The sequence below is a fragment of the Mustela lutreola genome, chromosome 6 (assembly GCF_030435805.1).
Source record: "Mustela lutreola isolate mMusLut2 chromosome 6, mMusLut2.pri, whole genome shotgun sequence".
Taxonomy (NCBI): domain Eukaryota; kingdom Metazoa; phylum Chordata; class Mammalia; order Carnivora; family Mustelidae; genus Mustela; species Mustela lutreola.
The window spans coordinates 122,754,859-122,760,957 of NC_081295.1; positions in this window are offsets into that span (position 1 = coordinate 122,754,859).

A 6,099-nucleotide genomic window follows, 5' to 3' on the forward strand; every position below is an offset into this window, starting at 1 on the left:
GGCTCCCCACCCATCAGAGAACCCGATTCGGGGATCCATCTCAGGACCCTGAAATCATGACCTGGGACGAAGGCAGAGGCTTAACTCACTGAGCCACCCAGGTGCCCCAAGAAGGCAAGTATTTTAAAGTAAGAATTAAAAACGCCTCTAAAAAGATTTATGAACTCTCTTGAAACAAATGAAGAAATAAACAGTCTCAGCAAAAGAAGAGGAGGAGGAGGAAGAAGAGGAGATAAAGAAGAACCAAACAGAAATTTTCAAACTTAAAAATACCATAATCAAAATTTTAAACTTAGTGGATTGGCTTAACAGAAGAAACAGCAGAAGAATCAGTTAAATTAAAGACAGAAAAATAGAAATTACTCAATCTTGACAACAAACAGAAAACAGACTTAAAAAAAAAAAAAAGCAGAGTTTCAGAGAGGTATAGGACTATAACAAAAGATCTTTCATGTCATCAAAGTCCCAGAAAGAGAGGAGAGAAAAGTTATAGCAGGAAAATATATTCAAAGAAATAATGGCTAAAAGTTCCCAAATTTGGCAAAAGATACAAACCTATGGGTCCAACAAGCTGAGTGAATTCCAAAGAGTGTATTTCCATGTATTTATTGGCCATTGGTGTATCTTTGGTGAAATACCTATTCAAATATTTTGCCCATTTTCTATTTCTCATGATTGAGTTATAAATTCTTTATATTCTGGATACAAGTTCCTTTGTGATATATTGCAAATATATGATTTGCAGATATTCTGTTGCTTAACTTTTCATTTTCTTGATGTGCTTTATGGAGCACAAAAATTTTTAATTTTGATAAAGTTCAATTTGTCAAAATTGTAATTTGTTGCTTGTGCATTCAGTATCATGTTGATACCACTGCCTAATCCAAGATCATGATATTTATTCTTAGGGTTTCTTCTAACAGTTTTATAGTTTTAACTCTTACATTTAGGTCTATGATTGATTTTGAGTTAAATCTTGTGTATCGCATGAGGTAAGATAAGTGTCCAAATTCACTCTTTTTGCATGTAGAGAACCATTGTCCCAGTACCATTTGGAGAAAAGACTTTTCTTTCTCCCTCTGAATTGTCTGCGCACCTTTGTTTACAATCAATTGACCATAAATCAATTCTATTGCATTGAACTTTATATTTAAACTTATGCTAATACCACACTGCCTTGATTACCATAACTTTAGAGTAACTTGTGAAACTGGGTAGTGTAAATCTTCCACTTTGTTGTTCTTCTTCAGAATCATTTTGGCTATCCTAAGTTCTTCATATTTCCCTATGAATTAAGAGGACTTTTGAGCTGAGGGAGCAAGCCATACAGATAGCTGGGAAAGAAAGCAGTCCGGGCAGTAGGAAGAACAAGTACAAAGGCCCTAAGGTGTGAATATGCCTGTTTAAAGAACAGTTAGGAAGCCAATGTGGCACAGTGGACAGGAAGATGAGGTCAGGGTGAAAGACCCGCGGATCCCCTTACCCAAGAATCCAACACTGCCACTGGATGCAAACAGCAAGAGGTTTATTGTCACGCAGGTACCGGCGGGTGGTCGGCAGCTCCAGCTAACCGAGCACACCAGGCTGGGGTAGTGCAGGATTTTTATGGACAAACAAGTTTCGGGAGGGGCTGAGCTGACTGATTGATAGTTTGAACAGGCATACTTGGCGTCAGTGGAGTGGATCAGGGGACCCACGTGCGAAAGCAGACAAAGCAATCTTACAGAAGCAGAACTGGCCGGTTAGCCCACGCAGGCGAATGAAAGCACTATCAGGATATTGAAGGCCTGGTTACTATCAAGCCAAGGCCATTTTCCCTTTAATGAGGTCCTAACATGACAATTGGGAGTCTCTCCTGGTGAAATGTTACATTCCTGCTATCAAACGTAAGGTAACTTCTTTGTTGTAAATCTCAAACCAAGGGAGACTCCTACCCTGCAGGACTGTGATTTCTGCAAGTTAACTATTTATAATGCTACACATATGGAGGGGAGCGGGTGAAGGGGGGGGTGCAAGGCGCCAGCTTTTGCTTTGTCCTCAGCCAGCCTCTTGCTCCTTAGAGTTGAGGGTTTAAGCAATTTTTCATTTCTTAGCAAAGCATTAGAAGCATTATTATACAGAAGCCAGAAACAGCCGGGTTAAACACAGATTTTCGCTATTCGTTATCCTGTTATGCTGCTTGCTGACTCCCTTATCTATGGTCAGCTGGCCACAGTTTCTCAGTTAGCATAAGCTGGTTATAAAAAGAATGTTAAAACTTATAGGCTATAGTATAATTCTGACCTGGCGTCCTTCAAGGGAGGTAAACAAGTCAGGACAAGGAGGGAGTCAATACGTAGGCCCTTGCCTGCCCCATAAGAAATTTGGCTTTACTCTGAGTGCAGGAGTGATAGAAGAGTTTTGAGCAGAACAGTGACATGGTCTGACTCATATTTTAACAGACTCACTGTGGTTACTGCATGGAGAAATTACCAAGGAAGCAGTGACAGCAGCAAGCGGGGGAAGTCAGGAGATGCAAGAGATGATGGTGGCTTGGACTAGAGTGCTACCAGTGGGAAGAGAAGAGATGAGAAGTGGTAAGCCAATAGGATTTAAGACAGAGTGGATGTAGAGTATGAGAGAGAGGAGTCAACAATATCTGAACAAGTGAAAGGAAAGGATGGCAAAGGCCAAGTCCATTGGGAGGGAGAAGGTTTAAAGAAGCAGATCACGTCAGTTCTGGACATGACCAGGTTGAGGCACTCATGAGACACTGGAAGTACATGTTTAGGTTCAAGAGAGTGGACTGATCTAGAAACACAAATTTGGAAGTTATAAACACAAAGATAATCTTCAAAGGTGATATTTAAATCTGGTAGGAGCATGAGACTAGATGAGATCACTTAGGGACAGATAAAAAATAGAAGAGGTCCAAGAGATTGCACAATGGATGCTATAGTGGTAAGAAGCTGGGGAGATAAGATGTCACCAGCAGGGAAGCAGAGGGGAGACTGAGGGAACAAAAGCAGCTCCAAGTCTTCTGAACTATATATTCACAAGTAATCTCTCAGGGTGGGACACTTGTGTATTTCTACATCTACCGTGAACTATTGTCTCACCTGTGTTTGGTCCCGTTATCAAGGCCCAGCTTAGAGATGGATCCTCTTAAGGCCAAAAGTCTGTAGGACTAAAGTGTGAATGATAGGCAAGCTTATCCTCTTCTGAGATATACGATGTAAGAAAAGTCAGTTGTGTAAAACAAACCTCTATTTGATGGGCTATTGTAAGGAATGAGGTCATTTTATACCAGAAAGAACTTTCTTTGTCTTCTGGGATGGAGAAACAAGCTCTTAAGGAAGCATCAATCCTCTTCTGGTCCATAAGATCCTAGAGGCCAGGAGAGTGTCTGGGGCCCAAGCACAGCTCATAATACCTTTAGCAGGTGCATACTACCTTCCTTAGGCAGGGATTAGGCCAGAAGTGGGCCGTGCACCTTGCTGAACACTGTCTTTAAACTCAGGTTCTCCCCTGTCATGCCCCCTGCTTCCCCTTCCACTATCCCTGTCCCTGTTACCATTTCCTCTTCTCTCAAGCTGCAGCCTAGTCCCCCAGCCTCCTTTCTCACAAAAGGGGTAGGGTCAGGAACATGGAAGAAATGGAGAGTTGTTTTTTTCCACTCAGGTCTTCATAGTTCCATGAGGAACCTAGTGTCCTTATTTTCCTTCCCCTTCTCACAAACACCAAATCCCACCCCTACCCACCAGTCAGCAAACCAGAAGGTGGCAAAAGCAGGGACTTGGGACGCCTGGGTGGCTCAGTTGGTTAAGCGGCTGCCTTCGGCTCAGGTCATGATCCCAGCATTCTGGGATCGAGTCCCACATCGGGCTCCTTGCTCGGCAGGGAGCCTGCTTCTCCCTCTGCCTCTAGCCTGCCACTCTGTCTGCCTGTGCTTGCGCTCTGTATCTCTCTCTCTCTCTAACAAATAAATAAAATCTTTAAAAAAAAAAAAAGCAGGGACTTTTCACACTAGGTTTTTTCTGCCCAGGACTCCATCCCCACACTACCACCAATTAAGAAAAATGATAAGAAAGTGACAATGACATGAATAGGACAGAAACGTGGACAGGAAACTCATGAAAAAAGCAAGAATAGTCACTCAACAGAAGAAAACAATTTTAGCCCTGCAACAAAGTGCAATTTAAAATAACAATGAGAGACCATTTCACCTGGCAGAGAGGTAAGTATTTGGATCCCCAGGACTGGAAACACTAAGGGCATGTGTAGACACTACTTGTCCATGTGCAGTCCTGTCTGCTTTCTGGAGACTGGCTCAGTAACACTTAGATACCAAAATCTTGTGAAATAAGTCTGTCCTTTGACCCTTTGAATCAGTGGTTTCACTTCCAGGAATTCAGCCTAAGGAAATAATTTAGACAATCATGCAAATATGTTCAGGAATCTTTATTGCAGCATATAGTGGGGTTTTTTAGCATCTAGGAGTTTTAAGGTTTGGGATCCACCTAAATGCCCCCACAATGGTAAAGTGGTTTCAGTGAACTAGGGGTCATCAAATAGTGGGATACTGGCTGACCATTAAGACTGATGTTAGCCCATGTGTCTTCCAGTGGGCTGCACTGAGGATACAGCCTCACTTCAGTGGTATTCCTGGCAGAAACAACAGACATACCTAAATTTAGGAATAGTCTACAAAATAACTGACCTGTCTTCTTCAAAATGTTAATATAATGAAAGGCAAGGAATTGTGCCTATATTAAAGGATGCGGAAAGGATATGACAACTAAATGCAAGACATGATCCTGAACCAAGAAAAAAAATTCATTACTGAGGACATTATGGGGCAATTGGAAAGTTTGGGATATGGACAGTAGATTGTAGCATTGAGTCTATTTAAGTTTCCTGATTTTGATAGTTGTACTGTGGTTATGTAAAACATGTTGTTGTTCTTAAGATATTCACATCCATGTGTTTATGAGTAAAAAAATACCTTGGGTACAGCTCACTCTCAAATGGCTAAGGAAAAAAAAAATCCTGTATTTAGGGAAATAATGTCAAGCAACTGTGGTCATGATGTTGATGGGTGATTCTGAGTTTTTCTGAGAATATAATTCTCAGAATATGTAATATAATTCTAAGAATAATATAATTTTGACAATTATATTCTTGCTCTTTCTCTGTGAGCTTTAAATGATTTTTAAATAAAAAGGTTTTTAAGAAAAAGAAGGTACTCTGGGCACACCAGGCAGCAGCCTTGGGCACCCCAGTGCTGGGGGCTGTGCATGGCTGTGGATGACACTGCCTGTCGCCCAGACTCTCCATTTTCAGTGCTACTAAAGGAACTCAGTGTGTGGTTGACCCCAAAGCTGTCCTGAGTTGACTCACAAAGGTAGGATGAGTCAAGGCAATGAATTTTCTTTTGTCATTTTATTTACTACAATTTTGAATTCAAAATCTGACATTCCTGGGGCACTGTGTGGCTCAGTTAGTTAAACGTATGACTCTTGATTTTGGCTCAGGTAATGATCTCAGAGTCGTGAGATTCAACCCCACATGGGGCTCCACACTCACCTCAGAGTCTGCTTAAGATTCTCTCTCTCCCTTTCCCTCTGCCCCTACCCTCCCCACACACACTCTTTCTCAAAATAAATAACTAAAATCTTAAAAGAAAAAAATGGCATTCTTTGCATCCCAGGGATCTCTGTGGTAGAGGGAGGGAAGGGGAAGCTACCCAAATGTAGTGTTTGTTGTGGATAATCCAGACTGCAGATTTTCGTATAAACAACGTTCATTTATCGTTGATGATGTTCTTACACGTTCTCCGGCAAAGGCAGGTTGAGATTTCCCCCAGAACCAGCCCAGCATCTTGCCTATTCCCCAAAAGGAGAAAACTAAGTCCCCAGCAAGGGCCAAGGTAAGGACAAGAAAGTACCTTGGGTTCCCTCCACCAAGGTTAGTGGTTTCAACTTACGGAAAGTTGCAGATTGTCCAGGAAGCACAGATACGGACCTGGAAGAGATGTCCCAGCACCTCACACCTCTGTTTCCCGGTCCTGACCCTCCCAAGGCAAAGGGCAGCCACCTTGCCATTCTCATCTCTAGAAAG